Raw genomic sequence first — 10,613 nt, forward strand, 5'->3', positions numbered from 1 at the left:
GAGGTAAGTAAGAATGAAGGAACAGACTTCTCAAGGCATGCAAGGAAGAGGTGCAAGGTTGCCAAAGGGAAGAGGGGTGGTATTCAGTACCTTTCTCTGTCCACTGCAGAATGGAAATGCTCAAGTCAGTTGGGGATTAAAAACTGACAAGCAGAGCTCATCACCCATACTTTTAGAAACAGAATCAGAGGCAAGTCTCAGTCTTTTAATGATCATTCCCCATTTCCATGTACTGTGCTTGTCATGCCAGGTCTGACACCATCACAGAAGATACTTGAATTTTATGATTTAAAAAAAAGGGCAATTTTCTTTGTCTTGGTAAGCCCAAGAAAAAGCCCTAAATAGCATTAGCTCTCCAGATTTTAAGAAGTTTCCTTTAAATTCATGGATTTTCACTGGAAACTTATCTTCCTCTTCCCAAGTAAAACAGAAAAAGAGATCAAAATCCAACTGTCCTTCCAAATAAGGAAGGAGAAGCTAGTTATGGGCAGGCTGTGAACTTCCAAGAACCAGGAGGAAACAAAACAGAGCTGCAGAGGAGCAGCAGGGAAAGTTACACAGGTTAATGCACGCAACTTCAACACACTGCAGATTTCTGTACTATTGCCTATAGAAGGAGGGTCATGTCACCAGTGAATGAAGTGAAAACAGTTATTAAAAAAATCTGCTGGACCTGCTTTAAAGGATTTTTATTTTAAACATACTGTCATTTATGCAATCTATGGAAGAAAGTAGAGACTGGGGTATTGTGGAGAATACAGTTTTGGTTTTGGGCGAGTTTTTGTTTGGGGTTTTTTTAAATATCTTTATTTGGAAAAGTATTCCCTTCGGAAACTATTGTTTCAGCATTTTCCTCCTGCCACACTGCATTAGAAAAGCTAGATTTCATACTTTCAGCTTTAATGACTACAATAGCACATTTACAGAGGACCATATGCACAAAATGTTCCAGAATGCTTTCCAAAAATAATAAGTCCCGAAAAAGAAAACTCACAGTAAAGTGAAACTGCTTCAGGGAAGAATAAGGAAAAGCCCTGCAAAGGCACAACCTCTTGAAACCACATCCAAGCTTGAAATGTTACTTCCAGTAACAGGGTTCACAAAGCAGCACTGGATTGGTAAGGTCACTTGTATATCTAGGGTGCTTTTCTCCTTTATGCAGCTGTGTTCATCTGGTTCAGAGTATGCCCCACAAGGCCCACGTACAGTAAAGGCTTATTTCATCATCCCTCACTACTAGAACATGCTTCTCCCCATCCTTACCATGTGTTGTGCTTTCATTTCAACTAATGTGGCTAAAAGTATCAGTCTGCTATACATGCAGCTGCAATATCACCAGGCAGCACAGCCATTTGAAGAGGACATCCATTTGGAAGTCGTCTTCCTATCAAATGCCAGTCTGACATTTAAATAAGCAACTATACTAGAAGATGGAGAAACCCTTACATTTATTCCTAAAAGCACAGGTGTGAGATACAACTCTAGTTTAAAATTATCACATTTCCCAGATATTAAAACATCTACTCACCCACTTTCAAGAAGTGACAACAAATGTGGTACAGTATTTGTTATTTGCATCCCAGCTTATATAGAAAGTTCTTTGCAAGAGATATGTTGTAATATCAGAGCATTCCAGGCTAACAAATCCTTGATGTCTGAATGCCTGTCAGCACAAAGGTCTTTTCAAAGATAAATCCATAACACAAAAAAACTATGAAAAATAAGACTGTCTCTTAAGTCTTCTGAAAACTTCATCTTCCAACAACACAGATCATTGACCAAACTGAGAAAGTTAAAAAGCACAGTTTCAAATTCTGGTTTTGACTTTAAGATTGCATTTGGGATTCTAACACAGCAGAGAATTACTTCAATAGATCTCAATTAGAAGGGAATAAAAGGGTAGGCCTTCAAAAGGTCTCAGCATCATGGCTCAGTTTTGTATCTATTAGCTCACTATTTCCCTTTACTTTTGTTTTTTAGTAGCTGCAAAGTTGTTAGATTTTATTTTTGCTTTTTCTACTTAGGATGCACTGTGCTAATAGCACAGATGCACACAGATTGCCACAAACACTCACGGTGGCAGAGACCCATCACAGTGGTAGTGGGCACGTTTCACTCCACAGAGCTATATCCCTCTTGCAAGTGCACAACTAAGAAAGGAAAATTTTTGTATTCCCATTCAACCCCCTTGCAGCTGAAGCTGCAGCATGACTAGCACACTGCCTGCACACAGACCTGCTCCCACAGGGCTGCGGTCTAGGGAGGCTGCAGAAGGTGTCCCAAGCAGGATCCCCAACTGGGCACTCTTATCAGCAGCAGGCACACCAACACTCAACCTGAGGATTTCTGACTCCAGGCAAGGCGACATAAATTACTCTCAAAAGTCAATACTCCAGGGCCAAGAGAAGGAGTGGGGAAAAGGAGCCTGAACAGTTTGCTTTCTATTAAATCACTCTTGCAATTACCAACTCAGAGAGAGCACATATCACTATGCAGAAGACCCTCACGGTCTTTTTTCCTCTAACTGGCATCCCTCAACAGGCTATGCCTAATTTGATTTTCTAACAAGGGATCAGTTACAATTATATTCTGATTTGAGCAGCACAATCTAGAAGTATCAAGCCAGAGACACTCTAAGAAGGATGGTGGCTCATTATATGTCACAAGGGGACATACATACACACCATGAGGAGGCCAAATGCTCCAAGCAGAATCCCCAGGATGGGTCCCTTTCTAACAGATTGGCAAACCATCTTCCCAAGACCTACAACCATCATTCAAAGATTGTGTGTTAAAGATTTATATTGTGTGCTAAACATTTCCATCATTAAATTGGGACGGGAGAGAAGGATCCCAGAAAGAAGCATAGAGAAGTAAGAGTTCACAGAATAAAATCTGTTATAAAACTTGTAAGTTGTATCTCAATAGAAGGCCAGTTTGAAGTTTCAGCTTCTGTCTACCCTGACTCAGTGACATTTAGACTTTACAAAGCATGGCTATTAGTGGAAAAAATATTTAAAAAATTAATCACTGTTAGCTGGAACTAGGGTAGCCCAGAGGCGGGACCCAGGATGCTTTGACCTGCAGCAGGAGGGGGAGCACAGTCAATCTTCTGCACCCACCCTGCAAGTGGCAGAGGGATTCCCACTCCTTTGCTCCCCAAGGAGGGGCCTCTGTCTAGCTGTCACTAAACCAACTCAAACAATGTAAACCAAAGTGTCCTGAGGCAAGCAAGGAGCAATGCCTGATAGTAACTGCTCGTCCAGCAGCTTTTGGCACCTTGTTTATATAGTAGCAATGGTTCCTCAGCCTTTACTGACCTACGATCTAGTCTGCCTCTTGTACATCAGCATCTCCACTTTGCAGAGCCAGCTGGGGTTGAGGCCTGCCCCTCCACCACCCAAGCACTTACAGGCTGTGCTGCTACCTTGGTTGAAGGATGATTCCTTGCTCCTAGACAGCGCCATCCTGCTGCTCCCACAGCCACTCCATAGCTAACCATCCCCTCCACAATGCTAATGCATCTTTCAGAAGCTTCTTGGGGAAACTGAATCCTTGCACCAGGACAGCTCTGGGGCCAGTGGAAGGAGCAGCTGGGGAAAAGTAACAAACTCCTACCTGAGTTTTGCTGTCAAAGCCCTAAGTGTGCAAAACCCTCCTCTGACTCAAACGAGCAGTCTAACATGCTGGACCCAAGAAATTACACAGGCTTCTTGCTCCTAAAACCGGCTCCATTTTCAATCCACATTAGTGTGGAAGAAATAATGTACTATGCATAAAGATGCTCTAGATCTAAACCCTTCCCCTCAATCATGGCTCCAGTATTCTGGTTTCCATGCAGATTAAAAGCCAAAAAGCTGGGTGAGAGTGCTTCACCATAGCCAAAGGTAACACAGGCTTGCTTAGTTAGAGGAAGTCAAATGAAAACAAAGCTGAAAGAGGAGAAAAGGTTACACAAAGCAGAACAGCAAAAGTCAGCACATTGCTCTGGCAGTAAATCTTACAGTTTTGTGCAACAGTGAGAAAGACTACAAAGTGGTGCTGCACCAGGCAAGAATCACACACATGCCAATGCTAGGTCAGAAGGAAATATACCCAGAAGTCAGAGCATACAGGTTATTAACCTTCTACCTCACACTTTAGCTTTTTTACTAGACCACCCAGGACTGCAGAAGCACAGCTAGGCTTTGTCCAGTCTGCCTCAAAACTCTAGGGAAAACCCTTCCAAAGATCAGATTCCCACCTGATACTCACATGTGCAAAGATAAACCCTGGAAAAAGCCACAGGTAATGTCTCTTCACCACTGGGCCCAGAACCTAGAGGTAAAGCGTCCTGTTAGCGACCTGGGCAGTTGCCTCCCTGCCTGTTGTCCCTCAGCCAAGCACACCACTCCCAGGTGCTGCCTTTCTTCTGGCTCTAGTCATAGTTCTCCACCCCTGAATGGGCCAGCTGCCAGGCAAGCAACCATGAAACACAAGCAAGAAGGGGAATAAAGTGTCTTCACTGGATTTCTGCCTTTTTTTTTTTTTAACTTGTCCATACTTGTATGGGCATATGTCTATTCAAATGTCAACAGGCTGGGCACATGACCACGAAGGATAGCACACATGCTTCCCCAGATACCTCTTCTCCATGTTCCTCTTACACACACAGAGCTGAAAAGTGGAAGATTCTTTCCAATCCCTCTAAAAAGTGCATTTTAGAGCAGGCATATATAACTCTACTATCTGAGGGTAGGAAATAAGTATGTCAAGCCACTAGCAGCTAAGTGAACAGTATATCCACTTGGGAAACAGGTCACTCTGCTTCTCTTGGGGGTTTGATGTGTCTCCAAGCACCCTGCATGAGTACACTTAAGCCATAAAACGACTTGTCAAGAAAAAACATCCTAACACAGAATTCCCAGTGACCTCTACTCAGTCTCATGGGAAAAGCGCAGCAACTCGTTTCAACTGCCTTTAAAGGAAGACTGATTCTATTATTATTTTTTTCCAGAAATCTTGCAAATAAGTTTGAAGGTCCTGCGACAGCCAGTAATCCTCAAGCAATTTCCTGTCTCTGAAAACAAGGTTCCCTCAGACTGAATTGATTAAATAAAGGTTATTAAAATTAGTGTAAAGCAAGCTAGTTTAAAAGTCACCCTCTTCATGTTTTCACCTATAACATAGTGCTCCAAGCAGCAGCACAGAGATCAGCTACAAGAGCTTAGAAAGTAAGGAAATTAATATGCAAGACCCATCAAACAGCAAGATGATTTAAAATTACTTTCAACAGCAGAGGATTTTCATGTTTGTTTAATCTATTTTCAAGTGTTTCTCAAAGGAAATGCACATTTTTTTACTCTACTCTTAAGATTAGATTTGTTTTCTCCATTTTATCAATCTGACATGCAATTTAGTCGTTCAAGAGTCAGCAGTGGTTCTCACAAAAGCTGTCTTCCATTCGCCTCTGCAGTTTAAGATTTTGCTGCAAAACAACTGGGTAAATCCACTTGCACTATCTTTCAGTGTTACCAATTTCCTTTTCCTCTACAGCCAAACATTTTAAATAAAAACCATACAGAGATAAGTTAGTTTCTACAAATGCTAAATGTATATGGAGGAACACAAACAGCCAGATGTCAGAATGAGAAACTTGCACAACAATTCCCTGTCATCTCTTGAACAGACAAGAGGAAGTAACAGGAAAATAATGATACTGGTGCAACTGTTTAAAAGACACAGAGCAACCATTTAAATTAAGGCATGCTTTACAAATAAAAACCCCTGTATATTGCAGAAAGGTCTAAACATAAACATCAGACTAGCAATTGTCTTATATGCACACATTAACTGAGCTTCTCATTCTTATTCATAAGAAAAAAAATCCACATTATGCAGTGTTCAGAAAAGGTCCCTGCACAGAAACTGACAAGGAATTTTTTCTAATAACTTCACTAAATGCAAGGAAACAACTGTTAAAAAAAACCCAACAAAACACCAGATATAATCTGTAGCTCCACCTATGAAGTTCAGGGAAAGACTGTATTGTGTCACATACACTGGCTGTAATCAGAGCAGTTGGTGGTCTGTCACTTACAGCTATCCAGACTTCTATCAGCATCTTTTAAAAAGCCACTTACAAGCTTCACTTTGTGAAAAACATACCCTCTGCCTGCTTTTATACACATTCTAACTCACCTAAGACTGCTTTTCTGGGTAAGCTGAACATGACATTTAACAGATGTAAGCAACAGTTGGCTCTGGACAACAAACTGTTGCCTCCCTTTGCACTTCAGGATCTGCACTCCTCCTGAAGCAAGAGTCACTCTTTCACACGCAGAAAGTGGGGGGAGGACAAAGAGAAGCCTGCATTGTGGAACATCACTAGTTCCATTTAGGCTCCACAGGACTTTTCAGGGCACATTTTGAGGAAACCACCCTCCTTACAGCATACTATAGAGCACAATAGCTATCAGAAGCCCTTTCTCCAACACTCATATCCCCCTTCCCTGGCCTCTAGCAAGTGTCACAGCCTCCACCTCCTTTTCCAGCCTCCCCACCACCTCTGAGTTCCACTCCTCAGAAGTGCTTGAGTACAGCTGCTGGAAATCACTGCAAAGGCTGCTTCACACCACCCTTGCAAATGGAAAGAAATTCCAGCGAAATGCTACTACAAGTCCTTTTGAAAAGTAGGATCATCTGCTGGTGAGAACAGACCAACAATGTACTCCTGAGAGACCAAGGCTAAGTTTCATCATCTCTGCCAAGCACAGCCATACTTTATTTACAAAGGCATCAACAGTCTTCACAGGTTCCTTGCAGACAAATCCAATATGAAAAACTTAATTATATTTAGGCTACATTTGCTATTAAACAGGTGTAATAAGGCAGGACTTTCAGTTCTTTGAAGACAAATTGCCATCGATAAATTTTTATTTCTAACCAAAGAAAACCGTTGGGTTTTGTCACTAGACCAACAGCATGTTTCAATCTCCAAAATCATAATATAAAAAGTTACTCTTCCCAAACAGACAAAGGCTCTCAAGAGAACTTACAGGTACACCCTCAGTACACCCTCAACACCACCATCATCGGGGGACACTTCCTTGCAAACACTGCAAGTACTTCCACCTGCAAGGAGAAACAGAGCAGGTGGTGGTCTGAAGCATCAACAGTTGCACGATGCCCAACTCAAAATTTTTGCTTGCTTTCTTTTCTAGGGAAATAATCTTGACTTCCTAACTGCAAGAAGGACTCCTGATTTGATGGGCATGAAGAAATGCAGAAAGAGGAAAGAACCAGCCTTGCGAGGGCTGTATCATTTCAGCCCACAATAACACTCAATCCCCACTGCACATTCCTGAGAGCAGCTATAGAGCTCAACTACAAACCAATTATCAAGAAATGACAACACACAGAGGAATTCCAATTCACTTTTACTACAAGTGTTCACCTAGGCCTACATACAAAATGCAAAAGGTTTGAGACTGGTGAATTAAGATCAATCATAGTAACGTGAAAGACACTGCAACAAAAGAAAGATGCACAACCTACAATGAGACTCACTTTGCAGAAGCCTAAAAAAAAAGTTGAGACTGGAACAGGGGACATGCTACATTACTGCCTTAATTTCATCAATATTGGGAGGGTCTGGTTCATGGAATTAGCTACAGTTAAGGGTTGAAACTATTTTTTAGATATTAAGAAGATTATCCCAAGGTCTGCAAACACCTTCATTTCAAGACACAAAAAGGAATCCTTTGCTTCTTCAGCCAATAAATTATTAAACCCCCATTTCCTAGATAGAATTTTTTTCCTCCACTTTTGTAAGTTAAGAAAATATATGAGGGGGAAAAGGGTATCAGGAATGAACAAGTTCTGAAGAACTTCAGAGAAGTTATTAACATAATCAACACTTCTTTTTAAAACCACACCTGAACTGTAGGTGGCTTTGTACAGGTGACTTGCATAAGAAATCATTTATCAACAATCAAACTAGAGCTTTAGAAGCCTTCTGGAAGGGTGTCGGCTTACCATCAACTGGATAATCCAATTATTTTGGCTTGAGAAATGTCAGGCCTATCCCCAGCAATGTTTGTCTTAGTCTGCTCACCTACAAGTAGCCAGTAGACTTTAGGCAAGCCAAACCTGCTATTTCACTAGAATCAAGCTGGAGAAGACTAATCTTTAAATAGCATAAACGTGGGCAATAAAGGCTGCAGCTACCACAGGTCTATCTGGTCTGTCTTCCTACAGTTGAATGCTGATACATTTTCTGAAATAAATGACAGCCACATGCTTTCTTACAGCAGGCTCTCATTGCCTTACATGGAAAACAATTCTTGTCAGACACAGCAAAGGTTAGATCAGATTTTAGTTGTGGGATCTTTTCATGCTGTGCAATAAAAAGTCCACTGATCTCATGCTGCTTCCTCCTCCGCTGAATTCTTGTTCCTCAACCCCCTCACTCAACGAAAGCCTCTTGGCTGAAACGTCATTTCTCATCCCTTCTCCTTAGCACATGCTTTTTACATCCTTTTTCATATATAACAGCTACTTGTTGTGACTCATTACAGAAGTCACGCAAGGGAAGAGATGCAGACAGGAAACCTGGGGCACATGCCAAACTTTTGCTTCAGACAGGTATGTGACCAGGGAAAAAAAAAAAAAAAAGCCCTTCACAAGCATTAATTGCCTACTTAACACTAGCAAGGCAAAGAGAGGCAGAAATCGAAGCCTACAAATCAAACCATGCTGTGCTAGGTGCTGTATAAACACAGAGCAAAACAAGACCACTGCTACAGGGATATCAGGAGCTACCACAGTGTGGAGAGAAAACACCTCTTTAATCTGAACCACCATTGGTTCTCAGTGATCTTTCTCTCAGGGCAGGTTCTTGCCACATCACACCCAGAGAAATCCAGAGCTCTTTGGTCTACTGTAAACATGCAATAAAATCTGTACCACGCCTGTTCTTAATGCTTTCTTTGTTCATTACAGTAGATTCAGAAGATTGAAAAGGAAATGAAAAGGTCATTCAGATACATGAGCTGTCCCAAACATGCCAATAATTTAGCTCAGTAGCAAGAATCAAAGGGCAAAACTGCTTGGAAACATGCTTCCCTCAAATTCCTATCAGTAAATATTTAACCCCTTTTTTATTTTTGTAGCTACAGTCCCTGACATGAGCTTGATACTTACTGATTTATAAAACTAGATTTATGAAAGGAGTAAAGACTAACACTGGAGAGCAAGTACACTCTCCAGCTTCCAGCTCTTTCCCTTTGTTTTCAAGTCTTAACGCTGCCTCACCTCTGTTTTCATTTCTCTTTCATTCCTTCTTAAGATTACTACCACGCCTCCTTACCCTCTTTGCACATTCTAATTCACGCTTCACACGCAAGACCAAGCCTTCCCTCTCCCACAGTTCCTTGTGCTATTTCCTCAGCTGAACTCATTAACAATGTCTCCAGGACTTCCCACGACTGAAGAAAAAAAAAAATCACCCCTAGGCAAATAGGAATGAGTTTGCAAGGTTTTGAGGGCAGTTACTTTGTGCATTTTGTAAAGGTCCAGTGCGGCTGCGGCGGCAGCAGCAGCAACCTAGTGCTACTTGTACGGGCACAGCACCCCCTCAGCAAGAGCTGAGCAGTATTCTTACTTTTTGGAGCTCAGTGCAGCATGAAACACTTTATGGGGTTGGAGGCTATGTTCCTTTGTGCAAGGGGTTATCACCACCCTACAGATACCTGCAAAAGGCTTCCCTAAACAACCACAATTGGGAACACAGGAATCTCCTGCTCCAGGAAAAAGAGCGAACAGTCTCTTCTCCCATGCCAGATGTACTTTTAGAAAGTGTGCAGGTTTTGTGGTAGGGAGACTGGTTTGGGGGGGAAGGGATGGGAGTGGGGTGTGGAGGTTTTTTTTATTTTATAATATTTTTAAATGCTCCCAGTTTAGTCATGCCTCCTTAAGAGAGAGAACCTATACACAAGCATACACCCCCTCCTTGGCTGAGATCATGAGCTGCTGCTGAACATATCTTTCAGAGCTTGATACTAAGCCAAAGCATTCCTGCAGCCTGGACCATGGGGTGCTGCAATGGCAGTGCAGGGTAAACTACTGCGAGCAGTGGGACAGAGAACACAGGTTTGCTATATAACAGCTCCAGTCATCCTGAACACTGATTTTTAAGATTTTTTTGTTGTTGTTGCTTATAGGATGTACATTCTGGCAGCACCTCAAAGACTGTAGTAACTTCTGTAAATACAAATGAGACTATTACAAAGAAATCTGTCTCTTCTTGATGTCTTAGCATTTATCTAGCCTTTCCTTGCATTTTATCACCCCCAGTGCAGCTGTTCCTCTTCTGATTCTGGACAAAGATGAAAACACTGCCTCCTTGCATCCTTGTAAGTAGGCCCAGTGGGATTCTCAGGGAACCTGAGTCTACTTCCAAACATAGCTATCAGCAGGTTTCACTCTTGTGGTTTTGTCTTCTACTAAGAGCAGCACTAAAATTTTAGAGCCATCTATCATAACTGAGTAACTCTATCATTAATCCCACCATCCTCAAATATACTCTCCCTCCCACTTAGAGTACTCTAGGTTTCAGTTTCCTTCACAAGTAG

At 41.8% G+C, this 10,613-nt stretch overlaps 1 protein-coding gene across 8 annotated transcripts in view; it reads right to left on the bottom strand.

Annotated features, from left to right (window-relative positions):
* The window catches only part of SUSD6 (sushi domain containing 6), an 87,126-nt gene that overhangs the window by 56,690 nt on the left and 19,823 nt on the right, over positions 1 to 10,613 (bottom strand). For 2 of the 8 annotated variants that reach the window (XM_017830647.1, XM_017830645.1), the window contains exon 3: positions 7,038 to 7,113. The exons of 5 other annotated variants lie outside the window; for them this stretch is intronic. The gene's annotated coding sequence lies outside the window, so the exon portion shown is untranslated. Of the gene's footprint in view, positions 1 to 4,254; positions 4,275 to 7,037; positions 7,114 to 10,613 lie in introns of those variants that run through there. One more of the 8 variants, XM_017830646.1, reaches the window with a different exon arrangement.

This window comes from Lepidothrix coronata, unplaced genomic scaffold (assembly GCF_001604755.1).
Source record: "Lepidothrix coronata isolate B3197 unplaced genomic scaffold, Lepidothrix_coronata-1.0 Scaffold182, whole genome shotgun sequence".
Taxonomy (NCBI): Eukaryota; Metazoa; Chordata; class Aves; order Passeriformes; family Pipridae; genus Lepidothrix; species Lepidothrix coronata.